The following is an 18,773-nucleotide window of genomic DNA, read 5'->3' as shown; positions in this document are numbered from 1 at the left end:
TTAGGTCGCTGGTTCGAATCCGGCAGGTCGGATTGATTTTTACAATATTAAGCTTTTAATTTTTCCTTTGAAGAGCTAAAAAAAAAAACGCTGTTGCCGGGGATCGAACCCAGGTCTCCCGCGTGACAGGCGGGAATACTCACCACCAATGCTGCATAAAACGTTAGGCGCCCCCTAGGCGGCTAGGGCGCCCGATTTTTTTATTTATTTTTTTAGTTTTTTTTTTTTAATAAAATTAAAAATTAAATTTTTAAATTTAGTAATAAAACATAAGGTTTCCATAGTTGTTTCTTAGAAACTATTTACGAAAGTGGTTGTAAAATTGTTCAAAATATTTTTAAACCATCTAAATACATTAAAAACTAAAATTAAGAACTAAGAGGCATTTTTTTGAGAAATTAGTGGACAAACCGCCTTTGGCTGTTTGCGGTGTATAGATCTCGAAAAAATACGCGATTTGAAAAAAAATTGACCAAATCAGACAACCGAGTCAAAAGTTATGCCTTCCAAAACTTTTTCGACATTTTCAAAAAAAAAATAAAAATTCGCCGAACCGGCGGTTAGGCGGTCTAGGCCATTCTCGCGGCGGCCTCCCCCGCCCAGCGCCTAGGCGCGATTTTTGCAGCACTGCTCACCACTATACTACAACGACTCGCGCGGCAGAACAGGACAGTCACATATTACTATTTAAGTAAACCCAATCCAATGTGACACCATGGTGCGTGTGGCCATGTAATTGCAACTGAAACTAGCATTTCATAGTCGGACAAAGTACCTGTTAGGTCCCCGTGTAGCGTTTTGTTCAATTTAGTCATTGTACCTTTATTTCGTGTAATTTAGTCCATTTACTTTAAGATTTTGAACAATTAAGGACAATATTAACACCGATAATTTTTTCGTTAAGTTTGTCCACGCGGCATTCGAACTGCCATGTCAGATTGTGCGATATGGCATAAAAGAGTATAAATCGGACCAAAATAATGTTAACAGCTCTGACCTTAGCTCAGTGGTAGAGTGGTGGACTGTAGTTGGACTAATCTAAATTGGAAATCCTTAGGTCGCGCTGGTTTGATTCCGGCAGGTTGGATTGATGTTCTAATATATTAAGCTTTTTAATTTTTCCTTTGAAGAGCTAAAAAAAAAAAAAAAAAAAAAAGACGCGTTGCCGGGGATCGAACCCGGGTCTCCGCGTGACAGCGGGGATACTCACCACTATACTACAACGACTCGCGCGGCAGAACAGGACAGTCACAAATTTCTATTTAAGTAAGTCCAATCAAATGTGGCACCATGTTCGTGTGGCGATCTAATTGCAACTGAAACTAACATTTCATAGTCGGACAAAGTACCTGTTTAGTCCTTGTACTGTAGCGTTTTGTTCAATTTAGTTATTGTACGTTTATTTTGTGTAATCTAGTCCCGGTACTTTAGATTTAGAACAATTAAGGACAACATTAACACCGTAATTTTTTCCGTTAAGTTTTTTTCTACGTGGCATTCGAACTGCCATGTCGGATTGTGCGATGTGGCATAAAAGAGTGCAATACGGACAAAAATATAGTTAATAGCTCCGACCTTAGCTCAGTTGGTAGAGCGGAGGACTGTAGTTTGATTAATCTAAGTTGGAAATCCTTAGGTCGCTGGTTCGAATCCGGCAGGTCGGATTGATTTTTTACAATATTAAGCTTTTTAATTTTCCTTTGAAGAGCTAAAAAAAAACACTGTTGCCGGGGATCGAACCAGGTCTCCGCGTGACAGGCGGGAATACTCACCACCAATGCTGCATAAAACGTTAGGCGCCCCTAGGCGCCCGCCGATTTTTTTATTTATTTTTTTAGTTTTTTTTTTATTTTTAATAAAATTAAAAAATTAAAATTTTTTAAATTTAGTAATAAAACATAAGGTTTCCATAGTTGTTTCTTAGAAAACAATTTACGAAAGTGGTTGTAAAATTGTTCAAAATATTTTTAAACCATCTAAATACATAGAAAACTAAAATCAAGAACTAAGGAGGCATTTTTTTGAGAAATTAGTGGACTAAACCGCCCTTGGCTGTTTGCGGTGTATAGATCTCGAAAAAATACGCGATTTGAAAAAAAAATTGACCAAATCAGACAACCGAGTCAAAAGTTATGCCTTCCCAAAACCTTTTCGACATTTTTCAAAATAAAAAGTAAAAATTCGCCGAACCGGCCGGTTAGGCGGTCTAAGGCCATTCCTCGCAGGCGGGCCTCGCCTCCGCCGCCAAGCGCCGAGGCGCGATTTTTACAGGCACTGCTCTCCACTATACTACAACGACTCGCAGCGGCAGAACAGGACAGTCACATATTACTATTTAAGTATACCCAACCCAATGTGACACCAATGGTGCGTGTAGCCATGTAATTGCAACTGAAACTAGCATTTCATAGTCGGACAAAGTACCTGTTAGGTCCCCGTAGTGTAGCGTTTTGCTCAATATAGTCATTGTACCTTTATTTCGTGTAATTTAGTCCATTTACTTTAAGATTTTGAACAATTAAGGACAATATTAACATCGATAATTTTTTCCGTTAAGTTTGTCCACGCGGCATTCGAACTGCCATGTCAGATTGTGCGATATGGCATCAAAGAGTATAAATCGGACAAAAATAATGGTAACAGCTCTGACCTTAGCTCAGTGGGTAGAGTGGTGGACTGTAGCTGGACTAATCTAAATTGGAAATCCTTAAGTCGCTGGTTTGATTCCGGCAGGTTGGATTGATGTTCTACAATATTAAGCTTTTTAATTTTTCCTTTGAAGAGCTAAAAAAAAAAAAAAAAAAAAAAGACGCCGTTGCTGGGGATCGAACTCGGGTCTCTCATGTGACAGGTGGGATACTCACCACTATACTACACACGACTCGCGCGGCAGAACAAGACAGTCACAAATTTCTATTAAGTAAGACCAATCAAATGTGGCACCATGGTTCGTGTGGCGATCTAATTGCAACTGAAACTAACATTTCATAGTCGGACAAAGTACCTGTTTAGTCCCTGTATTCTAGCGTTTTGTTCAATTTAGTTATTGTACGTTTATTTTGTGTAATCTAGTCCCGGTACTTTAAGATTTAGAACAATTAAGGACAACATTAACACCGGTAATTTTTCCGTTAAGTTTTTTTTCTACGTGGCATTCGAACTGCCATGTCGGATTGTGCGATGTGGCATAAAAGAGTGGCAATACGGACAAAAATATAGTTAATAGCTCCGACCTTAGCTCAGTTGGTAGAGCGGAGGACTGTAGTTTGATTAATCTAAGTTGGAAATCCTTAGGTTGCTGGTTCGAATCCGGCAGGTCGGATTGATTTTTTACAATATTAAGCTTTTTAATTTTTACTTTGAAGAGCTAAAAAAAAAACGCTGTTGCCGGGGATCGAACCCAGGTCTCCCGCGTGACAGGCGGGAATACTCACCACCAATGCTGCATAAAACATTAGGCGCCCACTAAGCAGCTAGGGGGCGCCTAGGCGCCGATTTTTTTATTTATTTTTTTTAGTTTTTTTTTTATTTTTAATAAAATTAAAAATTAAAATTTTTTAAATTTAGTAATAAAACATAAGGTTTCCGTAGTTGTTTCTTAGAAACTATTTACGAAAGTGGTTGTAAAATTGTTCAAAATATTGTTTAAACCATCTAAATACATAAAAAACTAAAATTAAGAACTATAGAGGCATTTTTTTGAGAAATTAGTGGACCAAACCGCCTTTGGCTTTTTGCGGTGTATAGATCTCGAAAAAATACGCGATTTGAAAAAAAAATTGACCAAATCAGACAACCGAGTCAAAAGTTATGCCTTCCAAAACTTTTTCGACATTTTCAAAATAAAAAATAAAAATTCGCCGAACCGGCCGGTTAGGCGGTCTAGGCCATTCCTCGCGGCGGCCTCCCCCCGCCAAGCGCCGAGGCGCGATTTTTACAGCACTGCTCACCACTATACTACAACGACTCGCGCGGCAGAACAGGACAGTCACATATTACTATTTAAGTAAACCCAATCCAATGTGACACCATGGTGCGTGTGGCCATGTAATTGCAACTGAAACTAGCATTTCATAGTCGGACAAAGTACCTGTTAGGTCCCCGTAGTGTAGCGTTTTGTTCAATTTAGTCATTGTACCTTTATTTCGTGTAATTTAGTCCATTTACTTTATGATTTTGAACAATTAAGGACAATATTAACACTGATAATTTTTTCCGTTAAGTTTGTCCACGCGGCATTCGAACTGCCATGTCAGATTGTGCGATATGCATAAAAGAGTATAAATCGGACCAAAATAATGTTAACAGCTTAGACCTTAGCTCAGTGGGTATAGTGGTGGACTGCAGTTGGACAAATCTAAATTGGAAATCCTTAGGTCGCTGGTTTGATTCCGGCAGGTTGGATTGATGTTCTAATATATTAAGCTTTTTAATTTTTCCTTTGAAGAGTTAAAAAAAAAATAAAAAAAGACGCCGTTGCCGAGGATCGAACCCGAGTCTCCCGCGTGACAGGCGAGGATACTCACCACTATACTACAACGACTCGCGCAGCAAAACAGGACAGTCACAAATTTCTATTTAAGTAAGTCGAATCAAATGTGGCACCATGGTTCGTGTCGCGATCTAATTGCAACTGAAACTAACATTTCATAGTCGGACAAAGTACCTGTTTAGTCCTTGTACTGTAACGTTTTGTTCAACTTAGTTATTGTACGTTTATTTTGTGTAATCTAGTCCCGGTACTTTAAGATTTAGAACAATTAAGGACAACATTAACACCGTAATTTTTTCCGTTAAGTTTTTTTCTACGTGGCATTCGAACTGCCATGTCGGATTGTGCGATGTGGCATAAAAGAGTGCAATACAGACAAAAATATAGTTAATAGCTCCGACCTTAGCTCAGTTGGAAGAGCGGAGGACTGTAGTTTGATTAATCTAAGTTGGAAATCCTTAGGTCGCTGGTTCGAATCCGGCAGGTCGGATTGATTTTTTACAATATTAAGCTTTTTAATTTTTCCTTTGAAGAGCTAAAAAAAAAATGCTGTTGCCGGGGATCGAACCCAGGTCTCCCGCGTGACAGGCAGGAATACTCACCACCAATGCTGCTTAAAACGTTAGGCGCCGATTTTTTTATTTATTTTTTTTTTGTTTTTTTTAATTTTTAATAAAATTAAAAATTAGAATTTTTTAAATTTAGTAATAAAACATAAGGTTTCCATAGTTGTTTCTTAGAAACTATTTACGAAAGTGGTTGTAAAATTGTTCAAAATATTGTTTAAACCATCTAAATACATAAAAAACTAAAATTAAGAACTAAAGAGGCATTTTTTTGAGAAATTAGTGGACCACACCGCCTTTGGCTTTTTTCGGTGTATAGATCTCGAAAAAATACGCGATTTGAAAAAAAAATTGACCAAATCAGACAACCGAGTCAAAAGTTATGCCTTCCAAAACTTTTTCGACATTTTCAAAATAAAAAATAAAAATTCGCCGAACCGGCCGGTTAGGCGGTCTAGGCCATTCCTCGCGGCGGCCTCCCCCCGCCAAGCGCCGAGGCGCGATTTTTACAGCACTGCTCACCACTATACTACAACGACTCGCGCGGCAGAACAGGGCAGTCACATATTACTATTTAAGTAAACCCAATCCAATGTGACACCATGGTGCGTGTGGCCATGTAATTGCAACTGAAACTAGCATTTCATAGTTGGACAAAGTACCTGTTAGGTCCCCGTAGTGTAGCGTTTTGTTCAATTTAGTCATTGTACCTTTATTTCGTGTAATTTAGTCCATTTACTTTAAGATTTTGAACAATTAAGGACAATATTAACACCGATAATTTTTTCCGTTAAGTTTGTCCACGCGGCATTCGAACTGCCATGTCAGATTGTGCGATATGCATAAAAGAGTATAAATCGGACCAAAATAATGTTAACAGCTTAGACCTTAGCTCAGTGGGTAGAGTGGTGGACTGCAGTTGGACAAATCTAAATTGGAAATCCTTAGGTCGCTGGTTTGATTCCGGCAGGTTGGATTGATGTTCTAATATATTAAGCTTTTTAATTTTTCCTTTGAAGAGTTAAAAAAAAAATAAAAAAAGACGCCATTGCCGAGGATCGAACCCAGGTCTCCCGTGTGACAGGCAGGGATACTCACCACTATACTACAACGACTCGCGCGGTAAAACAGGACAGTCACAAATTTCTATTTAAGTAAGTCCAATCAAATGTGGCACCATGGTTCGTGTCGCGATCTAATTGCAACTGAAACTAACATTTCATAGTCGGACAAAGTACCTGTTTAGTCCTTGTACTGTAACGTTTTGTTCAACTTAGTTATTGTACGTTTATTTTGTGTAATCTAGTCCCGGTACTTTAAGATTTAGAACAATTAAGGACAACATTAACACCGTAATTTTTTCCGTTAAGTTTTTTTCTACGTGGCATTCGAACTGCCATGTCGGATTGTGCGATGTGGCATAAAAGAGTGCAATACGGACAAAAATATAGTTAATAGCTCCGACCTTAGCTCAGTTGGTAGAGCGGAGGACTGTAGTTTGATTAATCTATCTAAGTTGGAAATCCTTAGGTCGCTGGTTCGAATCCGGTAGGTCGGATTGATTTTTTACAATATTAAGCTTTTTAATTTTTCCTTTGAAGAGCTAAAAAAAAACGCTGTTGCCGGGGATCGAACCCAGGTCTCCCGCGTGACAGGCGGGAATACTCACCACCAATGCTGCATAAAACGTTAGGCACCCCCTAGGCGGCTCGGGGGCGCCTAGGCGCCGATTTTTTTATTTATTTTTTTTAGTTTTTTTTTATTTTTAATAAAATTAAAAATTAAAATTTTTTAAATTTAGTAATAAAACATAAGGTTTCCATAGTTGTTTCTTAGAAACTATTTACGAAAGTGGTTGTAAAATTGTTTAAAATATTGTTTAAACCATCAAAATACATAAAAAACTAAAATTAAGAACTATAGAGGCATTTTTTTGAGAAATTAGTGGACCAAACCGCCTTTGGCTGTTTGCGGTGTATAGATCTCGAAAAAATACGCGATTTGAAAAAAAAAATTGACCAAATCAGACAACCGAGTCAAAAGTTATGCCTTCCAAAAGTTTTTCGACATTTTAAAAATAAAAAATAAAAATTCGCCGAACCGGCCGGTTAGGCGGTCTAGGCCATTCCTCGCGGCGGCCTCCCCCCGCCAAGCGCCGAGGCGCGATTTTTACAGCACTGCTCACCACTATACTACAACGACTCGCGCGGCAGAACAGGACAGTCACATATTACTATTTAAGTAAACCCAATCCAATGTGACACTATGGTGCGTGTGGCCATGTAATTGCAACTGAAACTAGCATTTCATAGTCGGACAAAGTACCTGTTAGGTCCCCGTAGTGTAGCGTTTTGTTCAATTTAGTCATTGTACCTTTATTTCGTGTAATTTAGTCCATTTACTTTAAGATTTTGAACAATTAAGGACAATATTAACACCGATAATTTTTTCCGTTAAGTTTGTCCACGCGGCATTCGAACTGCCATGTCAGATTGTGCGATATGGCATAAAAGAGTATAAATCGGACCAAAATAATGTTAACAGCTCTGACCTTAGCTCAGTGGGTAGAGTGGTGGACTGTAGTTGGACAAATCTAAATTGGAAATCCTTAGGTCGCTGGTTTGATTCCGGCAGGTTGGATTGATGTTCTAATATATTAAGCTTTTTAATTTTTCCTTTGAAGAGTTAAAAAAAAATAAAAAAAGACGCCGTTGCCGAGGATCGAACCTGGGTCTCCCGCGTGACAGGCGGGGATACTCACCACTATACTACAACGACTCACGCAGCAGAACAGGACAGTCACAAATTTCTATTTAAGTAAGTCCAATCAAATTTGGCACCATGGTTCGTGTCGCGATCTAATTGCAACTGAAACTAACATTTCATAGTCGGACAAAGTACCTCTTTAGTCCCTGTACTGTAGCTTTTTGTTCAATTTAGTTATTGTACGTTTATTTTGTGTAATCTAGTCCCGGTACTTTAAGATTTAGAACAATTAAGGACAACATTAACACCGTAATTTTTTCCGTTAAGTTTTTTTCTACGTGGCATTCGAACTGCCATGTCGGATTGTGCGATGTGGCATAAAATAGTGCAATACGGACAAAAATATAGTTAATAGCTCCGACCTTAGCTCAGTTGGTAGAGCGGAGGACTGTAGTTTGATTAATCTAAAATGGAAATCCTTAGGTCGCTGGTTCGTATCCGGCAGGTCGAATTGATTTTTTACGATATTAAGCTTTATAATTTTTTCTTTGAAGAGCTAAAAAAAAACGCTGTTGCCGGGGATCGAACCCAGGTCTCCCGCCAGACAGGCGGGAATACTCACCACCAATGCTGCATAAAACGTTAGGCGCCCCCTAGGCGGCTAGGGGCGCCTAGGCGCCGATTTTTTTATTTATTTTTTTTAGTTTTTTTTTATTTTTAATAAAATTAAAAATTAAAATTTTTTAAATTTAGTAATAAAACATAAGGTTTCCATAGTTGTTTCTTAGAAACTATTTACGAAAGTGGTTGTAAAATTGTTCAAAATATTGTTTAAACCATCTAAATACATAAAAAACTAAAATTAATAACTAAAGAGGCATTTTTTTGAGAAATTAGTGGACCAAACCGCCTTTGGCTGTTTGCGGTGTATAGATCTCGAAAAAATACGCGATTTGAAAAAAAAAATTTGACCAAATCAGACAACCGAGTCAAAAGTTATGCCTTCCAAAACTTTTTCGACATTTTCAAAATAAAAAATAAAAATTCGCCGAACCGGCCGGTTAGGCGGTCTAGGCCATTCCTCGCGGCGGCCTCCCCCCGCCAAGCGCACAGGCGCGATTTTTACAGCACTGCTCACCACTATACAACAACGACTCGCGCGACAGAACAGGACAGTCACATATTACTATTTAAGTAAACCCAATCCAATGTGACACCATGGTGCGTGTGGCCATGTAATTGCAACTGAAACTAGCATTTCATAGTCGGACAAAGTACCTGTTAGGTCCCCGTAGTGTAGCGTTTTGTTCAATTTAGTCATTGTACCTTTATTTCGTGTAATTTAGTCCATTTACTTTAAGATTTTGAACAATTAAGGACAATATTAACACCGATAATTTTTTCCGTTAAGTTTGTCCACGCGGCATTCGAACTGCCATGTCAGATTGTGCGATATGGAATAAAAGAGTATAAATCGGACCAAAATAATGTTAACAGCTCTGACCTTGGCTCAGTGGGTAGAGTGGTGGACTGTAGTTGGACTAATTTAAATTGGAAATCCTTAGGTCGTTGGTTTGATTCCGGCAGGTTGGATTGATGTTCTAGTATATTAAGACGCCATTGCCTTTGAAGAGCTAAAAAAAAAAAAAAAGACGCCATTGCCGGGGATCGAACCCGGGTCTCCCGTATGACAGGCGGGGATACTCACAACTATACTACAACGACTTGCACAGTAGAACAGGACAGCCACAAACTTCTATTTAAGTAAGTCCAATCAAATGTGGCACCATGGTTCGTGTGGCGATCTAATTGCAACTGAAACTAACATTTCATAGTCGGACAAAGTACCTGTTTAGTCCCTGTACTGTAGCGTTTTGTTCAATTTAGTTATTGTACGTTTAAGATTTAGAACAATTAAGGACAACATTAACACCGCTAATTTTTTCTGTTAAGTTTTTTTCTACGTGGCATTCGAACTGCCATGTCGGATTGTGCGATGTGGCATAAAAGGGTGCAATACGGACAAAAATATAGTCAATAGCTCCGACCTTAGCTCAGTTGGTAGAGCGGAGGACTGTAGTTTGATTAATCTAAATTGGAAATCCTTAGGTCGCTGGTTTGAATCCGGCAGGTCGAATTGATTTTTTACAATATTAAGCTTTTTAATTTTTCCTTTGAAGAGCTAAGAAAAAACGCTGTTGCCGGGGATCGAACCCAGGTTTCCCGCGTGAAAGGCGGGAATACTCACCACCAATGCTGCATAAAACGTTAGGCGCCCCCTAGGCGGCTAGGGGGCGCCTAGGCGCCGATTTTTTTTTATATTTTTTTTAGTTTTTTTTTTTTTATTTTTAATAAAATTAAAAATTAAAATTTTTTGAATTTAGTAATAAAACATAAGGTTTCCATAGTTGTTTCTTAGAAACTATTTACGAAAGTGGTTGTAAAATTGTTCAAAATATTGTTTAAACCATCTAAATACATAAAAAACTAAAATTAAAAACTAAAGAGGCATTTTTTTGAGAAATTAGTGGACCAAACCGCCTTTGGCTGTTTGCGGTGTATAGATCTCGAAAAAATACGCGATTTGAAAAAAAAATTTGACCAAATCAGACAACCGAGTCAAAAGTTATGCCTTCCAAAACTTTTTCGACATTTTCAAAATAAAAAATAAAAATTCGCCGAACCGGCCGGTTAGGCGGTCTAGGCCATTCCTCGCGGCGGCTTCCCCCCGCCAAGCGCACAGGCGCGATTTTTACAGCACTGCTCACCACTATACTACAACGACTCGCGCGGCAGAACAGGACAGTCACATATTACTATTTAAGTAAACCCAATCCAATGTGACACCATGGTGCGTGTGGCCATGTAATTGCAACTGAAACTAGCATTTCATAGTAGGACAAAGTACCTGTTAGGTCCCCGTAGTGTAGCGTTTTGTTCAATTTAGTCATTGTACCTTTATTTCGTGTAATTTAGTCCATTTACTTTAAGATTTTGAACAATTAAGGACAATATTAACACCGATAATTTTTTCCGTTAAGTTTGTCCACGCGGCATTCGAACTGCCATGTCAGATTGTGCGATATGGAATAAAAGAGTATAAATCGGACCAAAATAATGTTAACAGCTCTGACCTTAGCTCAGTGGGTAGAGTGGTGGACTGTAGTTGGACTAATTTAAATTGGAAATCCTTAGGTCGTTGTTTTGATTCCGGCAGGTTGGATTGATGTTCTAGTATATTAATCTTTTTAATTTTTTTTTTTTGAAGAGCTTAAAAAAAAAAAAAGACGCCATTGCCGAGAATCGAACCTGGGTCTCCCGTGTGACTGGCGAGGATACTCACCACTATACTACAACAACTTGCACAACAGAATAGGACAGCCACAAACTTCTATTTAAGTAAGTCCAATCAAATGTGGCACCATGGTTCGTGTGGCGATCTAATTGCAACTGAAACTAACATTTCATAGTCGGACAAAGTACCTGTTTAGTCCCTGTACTGTAGCGTTTTGTTCAATTTAGTTATTGTACGTTTAAGATTTAGAACAATTAAGGACAACATTAACACCGATAATTTTTTCTGTTAAGTTTTTTTCTACGTGGCATTCGAACTGCCATGTCGGATTGTGCGATGTGGCATAAAAGAGTGCAATACGGACAAAAATATAGTCAATAGCTCCGACCTTAGCTCAGTTGGTAGAGCGGAGGACTGTAGTTTGATTAATCTAAATTGGAAATCCTTAGGTCGCTGGTTTGAATCCGGCAGGTCGGATTGATTTTTTACAATATTAAGCTTTTTAATTTTTCCTTTGAAGAGCTAAGAAAAAACGCTGTTGCCGGGGATCGAACCCAGGTTTCCCGCGTGACAGGCAGGAATACTCACCACCAATGCTGCATAAAACGTTAGGCGCCCCCTAGGCGGCTAGGGGGCGCCTAGGCGCCGAATTTTTTTTATATTTTTTTTAGTTTTTTTTTTATTTTTAATAAAATTAAAAATTAAAATTTTTTAAATTTAGTAATAAAACATAAGGTTTCCATAGTTGTTTCTTAGAAACTATTTACGAAAGTGGTTGTAAAATTGTTCAAAATATTGTTTAAACCATCTAAATACATAAAAAACTAAAATTAAGAACTAAAGAGGCATTTTTTTGAGAAATTAGTGGACCAAACCGCCTTTGGCTGTTTGCGGTGTATAGATTTCGAAAAAATACGCGATTTGAAAAAAAAATTTGACCAAATCAGACAACCGAGTCAAAAGTTATGCCTTCCAAAACTTTTTCGACATTTTCAAAATAAAAAATAAAAATTCGCCGAACCGGCCGGTTAGGCGGTTTAGGCCATTCCTCGCGGCGGCCTCCCCCCGCCAAGCGCCGAGGCGCGATTTTTACTGCACTGCTCACCACTATACTACAACGACTCGCGCGGCAGAACAGGACAGTCACATATTACTATTTAAGTAAACCCAATCCAATGTGACACCATGGTGCGTGTGGCCATGTAATTGCAACTGAAACTAGCATTTCATAGTCGGACAAAGTACCTGTTAGGTCCCGTAGTGTAGCGTTTTGTTCAATTTAGTCATTGTACCTTTATTTCGTGTAATTTAGTCCATTTACTTTAAGATTTTGAACAATTAAGGACAATATTAAAACCGATAATTTTTTCCGTTAAGTTTTTCCACGCAGCATTCGAACTGCCATGTCAGATTGTGCGATATGGAATAAAAGAGTATAAATCGGACCAAAATAATGTTAACAGCTCTGACCTTAGCTCAGTGGGTAGAGTGGTGGACTGTAGTTGGACTAATCTAAATTGGAAATCCTTAGGTCGTTGGTTTGATTCCGGCAGGTTGGATTGATGTTCTAATATATTAAGCTTTTTAATTTTTCCTTTGAAGAGCAAAGAAAAAAAAAAAAAAAGACACCGTTGCCGGGGATCGAACCCGGGTCTCCCGCGTGACAGGCAGGGATACTCACCACTATACTACAACGACTCGCGCAACAGAATAGGACAGTCACAAATTTCTATTTAAGTAAGTCCAATAAAATGTGGCACCATGGTTCGTGTGGCGATCTAATTGCAACTGAAACTAACATTTCATAGTCGGACAAAGTACCTGTTTAGTCCCTGTACTGTAGCGTTTTGTTCAATTTAGTTATTGTACGTTTATTTTGTGAAATCTAGTCCCGGTACTTTAAGATTTAGAACAATTACGGACAACATTAACACCGTAATTTTTTCCGTTAAGTTTTTTTCTACGTGGCATTCGAACTGCCATGTCGGATTGTGCGATGTGGCATAAAAGAGTGCAATACGGACAAAAATATAGTTAATAGCTCCGACCTTAGCTCAGTTGGTAGAGCGGAGGACTGTAGTTTGATTAATCTAAGTTGGAAATCCTTAGGTCGCTGGTTCGAATCCGGCAGGTCGGATTGATTTTTTACAATATTAAGCTTTTTAATTTTTCCTTTGAAGAGCTAAAAAAAACGCTGTTGCCATGGATCGAACCCGGGTCTCCCGCGTGACAGGCAGGGATACTCACCACTATACTACAACAACTCACACAGCAGAACAGGATAGTCACTAATTTCTATTTAAGTAAGTCCAATAAAATGTGGCACCATGGTTCGTGTGGCGATCTAATTGCAACTGAAACTAACATTTCATAGTCGGACAAAGTACCTGTTTAGTCCTTGTACTGTAGCGTTTTGTTCAATTTAGTTATTGTACGTTTATTTTGTGTAATCTAGTCCCGGTAATTTAAGATTTAGAACAATTAAGGACAACATTAACACCGTAATTTTTTCCGTTAAGTTTTTTCTACGTGGCATTCGAACTGCCATGTCGGATTGTGCGATGTGGCATAAAAGAGTGCAATACGGACAAAAATATAGTTAATAGCTCCGACCTTAGCTCAGTTGGTAGAGCGGAGGACTGTAGTTTGATTAATCTAACTTGGAAATCCGTAGGTCGCTGGTTTGAATCCGGCAGGTCGGATTGATTTTTTACAATATTGATAGGCATATTTTACCCTCATATTTTATATACATCTTTATACTAATTTTGCATTAACTATTTACTATTATACAATAATTATTTTTTTTTGAAAATTTATACAATAATTATTTATTTTTTAGAGTTTAATTAATTAGTGTTATAATAATAATTTTAATAATAATAATAATAAAAAAAAAAAAATAATAATAATAATAATAATAATAATAATAATAATAATAATAATCCTACGTGGTGGCCCAACTCTTACCAAGGAAACAAAGTAAATTTAACATTTGATTTTTTCAATTCCTTCGTACAGGTAGGCGCAGCAGCTTAAGGGAGTGAGTTCATCACGACCGATTCTTGCGGCATTGCAGTGGAAGACCACGTCATGAAGCGCTAAAAAAATGGAATTTGGACGGTGGACGTTCATTTGAGTATATTTTAGGACTAGTATAAATTGTGGAAGTTTTTCAATTGTAAAACGTTCATTCTTCCCCTCTCGAATATTCTTTAAGGTTGTTATCAATGTCCATTCGCGGCTAATTTCTAGTTTGGTTTAGTGAATTGAAGCCCCGGAGTTCATTACACTGTAAGGTTATTTATTTATTTTTATTATATGTATGTTTTTTATGCATTTTGAGTATTAAATATTCTTCTAAATTATTTGAATAGTTGTATCATTTAATTGCTAGGGAGGCCTACTAGTTATTTATTTGATATAATTATTTGCTATATTAGATAATGTTGTGCTACAAATTATTCTAATATTCAGTAGCAACTGAGGTTAATTATTGACGGCTTAGTGATAATTGGTCTCGGGTAGAATATTTTCCTAAATTAAATGCAACCGCTTGTGCTTGTGTTATTTAGTTTGTCAGTTTTCCTAGTTCCTATTGCTGCTATTAAATTAAATCTATAGCGCTTGTCTTAGATTATTTAGTAGTTAGGGGTAATTAAACCGCTTGTGCTTTATTTATCTACAACTAAGGGAAAATAGAAATGAAATAATTTCACGACAAATATTCAATTGCATATTAATTACTTTATTAATCAATGATCAGTGTTGAATTCCGGTGGTGGATCTTTACTAACCAAGGTCTCCTATTATAAGTGTTTTCGATATATTATTTTCATTGCTTTATTCGTTCAATTAAATTTCTTGTTTATTTAAATTCTCTTTTATTTTATCTTTATTCTCGATAGATTCCAAACCCCCCTACCTTTAATTTGTGCACAAGAGTTAAACTAGTTACTCCTCGTGGGATCGATCCTTACTCCTGCTACTACGTTTGTAAGGTTTTAATTTGGGAGCCTACGACAGCTCACCAAATTTTGGCGCCGTTGCCGGGGAGATTTTCTAGCTTATTTTGTGTTTATTTAATTATTTATTTCTTTATTTATTTATTTATTTTTCATTTGTCCCAAAAAAAAAAAAGAATTAAAAAAAAAACATTCCCTTTCGTTACTTTTGCATAAATGCTGCAATATATTTTCTTTTCTTGTTTTATGCCTATAACTCGATCTGCTAATAAAAAAATCTTGCCGTACTATCCGGAAATTGAAAGAACTATACGCAGGTGGAGGAAACAAGCTTTGAGCAAATTGGAGTTTAGTGATCTGGCTACCAATTCTGCCAATTCTGATTTCGAAGAGGAACCCATTGCTCAAAATCGGACTTTAGAAGAGCTTGGAGCTCCAAATTTAGATCACCAACCTTTATGCATCACTTTTCCTGCTCTGGATGCTAATGTCCAATTTGAATTAAAATCTGGATTAATTCATCTTTTGCCTTCTTTTCATGGACTTGCAGGTGAAGACCCTCACAAGCACTTGAAGGAATTCCATGTGGTGTGTTCAAGTATGAAACCCACAGGGGTTACTGAGGAACAAATCAAGTTGAGAGCCTTCCCCTTTTCGTTGAAAGATTCAGCGAAGGATTGGCTATACTATCTACCTTCTGGAAGCATCACCACATGGAATAACTTAAAGACAGCGTTCCTTGAAAAATATTTCCCAGCTTCAAGGGCGGCCAACATTAGAAAGGAAATCTGTGGTATAAGACAAAACAATGGAGAGTCGTTGTATGAATATTGGGAACGTTTCAAGAAATTATATGCAAGCTGCCCACACCATCAAATCAGTGATCAATTACTCATTCAGTATTTTTATGAAGGACTTTTTCCTATGGATAGAAGCATGATTGATGCCGCAAGCGATGGTGCTTTAGTTGACAAGACACCGGACGCTGCAAGAACTCTAATTGCGAACATGGCTGCAAATTCTCAACAGTTTGGCAATAGAATAGTCCAACCATCTAAGCATGTGAATGAGGTAAATATTTCTGCTCTTGAACAACAAATTACTGGTTTAACTACTCTTGTTCGTCAATTAGCAGTAGGCAATATGCAAACTGTAAAAGCATGTGGAATTTGCTCGGTAGTTGGGCACCAAACTGATGCCTGCCCAACTCTTCAAGAAGAACCTATTGAACAAGTTAACATGGCTGGAGGTTTTCCTGGACAACCTCAAGGTAAGTATGATCCATTTTCCAATACATATAATCCTGGATGGAGGGATCACCCAAACCTTAGCTATGGAAACTCACAAGGGAACAAGTTTGTTCAGAATCGTTCTAATTTTCAACAGTATAGACAACCATTTCCTTCAAGACAAAAACCGACCCAAGGCTCTAGCTCAGGTATGAATCTAGAAGATATTGTTAAATCTCTTGCTACTAACACTCTGCAGTTTCAACAAGAAACACAAATATTCCGTCAAGAAACAAAGGCTAGTATTCAAGAAACAAATGCTAGTATTCAAAACTTGGAAAGACAAATGGGCCAACTAGCAACTATGGTTAGTCGGTTGGAAGCACAGAGTTCTGGCAAACTACCCTCTCAAACGGTGGTTAATCCAAAAGAGAGTGTAAGTGCAATTAGTGTTGACAGTATGTCGCTGGAAAAGAATGTTGATTTAAACAAGGAAATAAGTGCAGGAATCATTGCCAACAATAAAGAGAAGTCCGAAGGTAAGCTTTCATCTTTTTCTGATTATGAACCAGTACCCCCATTTCCTCAAGCTCTTTTAGAAACAATAAGAGGAAACTCAAATAATGATCTGTATGAGACCTTTCGTGAATGTGAGGCGAATAAACCATTTTTAGATTCTATGGAAAAAGTACCTCGCTATGCAAATTTTCTAAAAGAGGTACGCACTATGAAAAAGAAACGAAATAATGAAAGAATTGAGGAAGTGAAAGTGCAAGAGAATGTCTCTATGGCTAGTCAAAGCAATCTTCCTGAAAAGTGCAAAGACCCAGGTATGTTTACTATTCCATGCATGATAAGTGGGGTGAAATTTGAAAATGTTATGTTAGATTTAGGAGCTTCTATTAATGTCATGCCATATTCTGTTTATGCTTCTTTAAATCTTGGACCCCTGAATAAATCTAGTATAATAATTCAATTGGCTGATGGATCTACTACATATCCTAGGGGTGTGATTGAGGATTTGATTGTTGAAGTTGATAACTTGGTTTTTCCTGCTGATTTTTATGTGCTTGATATGGAAAATAATAATCATATTTTGTTAGGAAGGCCATTCTTAAAAACCGCAAAAACAAAAATTGATATTCATAGTGGTATGCTTACTATGGAGTCTAATGGTAAACTTGTGACTTTTAATATTTATGATACCATGAAATCTCCTAGTGATGATAATTTTGCAATTTTTGTTGATTCTTTGAACTTTGTTACATTTGATAAAATTGCTTCGAATGAAAAAGAAAGAAATAATAAATCATCATCTTTGAGTACTAATCTGCATGAAGGGACTGTTTCTTTGAATACTCATAATCATCGAAGGTACTCAAAAAGACGATGGAAATTTAAAGAAATATCATAAGTCGAGCCAACGACGATAAACAAAGGCGCTGCTTAGGAGGCAACCTAAGGTGTGTTTGTTCCTTTTTTTTTTTTTTCTCTTATTCCATATTCTCATTCAATAACCCTTTTTCTGTGTTTTTTTATTCAACTTTGTGGACACTGTTGATAATAAGTGTGGGGGAGGGAATTTAGTTTTATTATTTGTTTGCTTATGTCAAAATTTTCAAAAATTTTCAAAAAATATTTTACTAGTATTTTATGCAAAATAAGTATTATTTTGGAAAAAAATTATTATATTTTTTCCCTTCTTGGAATTCATAATATGATTGAATAAATAGTTTGGCAAATTGTGATTAGTTTGTTAGCATTTCCTGTTTGATATGTAGTGGCTATATTAAGTAAGCAATAAACATGTGAGTGTTTTGAGCCATTGACTGACACTTCGGTCTTATTTTCTTTCTATTGTGCGATTTCTTCCATAATTTTGTTTCTCTAGAACTTGCCTTGATTCTCTTTTAAAGCTAATTAGACCATGCATGATTCAAGTGTGATTAAGGCCATTATTTGATCTTGAGCCTCACTAGCCAAATAACCGGTTTGTCCTATGATTTATTTCCCCTTGTTAACCACTTTGAGCTTTATGGCCATTCTTTTCTTTTTTTTTTGAACCACATTACAAGCCTTTTATATCTAAAAATAATGCCTTCACCCAGCTGAATAACTAGTGGAGCAAATTTTGAATTATTCGTGTAATCTACGTGAGGTTGTGAGGAAGAAGTGTGGGGGAGGTCACTTTCTTGTGTTAATATGATGGAGAATGAGGTGGGTTGTATCTTCATTGCCGATTTGTCACTGGTCTTCTATGAAAAAGAAAGCGAAGACAATTCATGATTCCAAAAAAAAAAGTATGGAAATTGGAAAAAATGAAATGGAAAAATGGAGAATATATGTTTGAAAGAGAAAAATATTGCTGAAATAAATGAGAAAGAATCAGCAATTGATTTTGAGTTAAAGTTACTTCTAAATAAATGAAGTAAAGGGAAATTCTGGTAATACTGAGGAAGCATTCTATACTTGGTGTTGAGCAAGTATCTTGGATTATTTGTATTTATTTGCTCCTCTAGT

The 18,773-nt window shown here is 37.1% G+C and overlaps 12 non-coding genes across 12 annotated transcripts; 9 read left to right on the top strand and 3 right to left on the bottom strand.

Annotated features, from left to right (window-relative positions):
• Positions 1 to 1,570: 1,570 nt before the first annotated feature.
• Positions 1,571 to 1,664, top strand: TRNAY-GUA. The gene is made up of 2 exons: positions 1,571 to 1,607; positions 1,629 to 1,664. It is a non-coding gene; the product is annotated as a tRNA-Tyr (tRNA).
• Positions 1,665 to 3,228: 1,564 nt separating this feature from the next.
• TRNAY-GUA lies at positions 3,229 to 3,322 on the top strand. The gene is made up of 2 exons: positions 3,229 to 3,265; positions 3,287 to 3,322. It is a non-coding gene; the product is annotated as a tRNA-Tyr (tRNA).
• Positions 3,323 to 4,471: 1,149 nt separating this feature from the next.
• Positions 4,472 to 4,543, bottom strand: TRNAD-GUC. Its single transcript has one exon. It is a non-coding gene; the product is annotated as a tRNA-Asp (tRNA).
• Positions 4,544 to 4,888: 345 nt separating this feature from the next.
• On the top strand, positions 4,889 to 4,982 carry TRNAY-GUA. Its single transcript has 2 exons — positions 4,889 to 4,925; positions 4,947 to 4,982. It is a non-coding gene; the product is annotated as a tRNA-Tyr (tRNA).
• A 1,536-nt stretch (positions 4,983 to 6,518) lies between these two features.
• Positions 6,519 to 6,616, top strand: TRNAY-GUA. The gene is made up of 2 exons: positions 6,519 to 6,555; positions 6,581 to 6,616. It is a non-coding gene; the product is annotated as a tRNA-Tyr (tRNA).
• A 1,148-nt stretch (positions 6,617 to 7,764) lies between these two features.
• On the bottom strand, positions 7,765 to 7,836 carry TRNAD-GUC. Its single transcript has one exon. It is a non-coding gene; the product is annotated as a tRNA-Asp (tRNA).
• A 345-nt stretch (positions 7,837 to 8,181) lies between these two features.
• On the top strand, positions 8,182 to 8,275 carry TRNAY-GUA. The gene is made up of 2 exons: positions 8,182 to 8,218; positions 8,240 to 8,275. It is a non-coding gene; the product is annotated as a tRNA-Tyr (tRNA).
• A 1,532-nt stretch (positions 8,276 to 9,807) lies between these two features.
• On the top strand, positions 9,808 to 9,901 carry TRNAY-GUA. Its single transcript has 2 exons — positions 9,808 to 9,844; positions 9,866 to 9,901. It is a non-coding gene; the product is annotated as a tRNA-Tyr (tRNA).
• Positions 9,902 to 11,442: 1,541 nt separating this feature from the next.
• TRNAY-GUA lies at positions 11,443 to 11,536 on the top strand. Its single transcript has 2 exons — positions 11,443 to 11,479; positions 11,501 to 11,536. It is a non-coding gene; the product is annotated as a tRNA-Tyr (tRNA).
• Positions 11,537 to 12,685: 1,149 nt separating this feature from the next.
• TRNAD-GUC lies at positions 12,686 to 12,757 on the bottom strand. The gene has a single exon. It is a non-coding gene; the product is annotated as a tRNA-Asp (tRNA).
• Positions 12,758 to 13,102: 345 nt separating this feature from the next.
• Positions 13,103 to 13,196, top strand: TRNAY-GUA. Its single transcript has 2 exons — positions 13,103 to 13,139; positions 13,161 to 13,196. It is a non-coding gene; the product is annotated as a tRNA-Tyr (tRNA).
• A 471-nt stretch (positions 13,197 to 13,667) lies between these two features.
• TRNAY-GUA lies at positions 13,668 to 13,761 on the top strand. Its single transcript has 2 exons — positions 13,668 to 13,704; positions 13,726 to 13,761. It is a non-coding gene; the product is annotated as a tRNA-Tyr (tRNA).
• Positions 13,762 to 18,773: the final 5,012 nt, after the last annotated feature.

This window comes from Ipomoea nil, unplaced genomic scaffold (assembly GCF_001879475.1).
Source record: "Ipomoea nil cultivar Tokyo-kokei standard unplaced genomic scaffold, Asagao_1.1 scaffold2701, whole genome shotgun sequence".
In the NCBI taxonomy this organism is placed as follows: Eukaryota; Viridiplantae; Streptophyta; class Magnoliopsida; order Solanales; family Convolvulaceae; genus Ipomoea; species Ipomoea nil.
The sequence above is the reverse complement of the archived record's forward strand: the minus strand, read 5'-3'. Positions and strand labels throughout refer to the sequence as shown.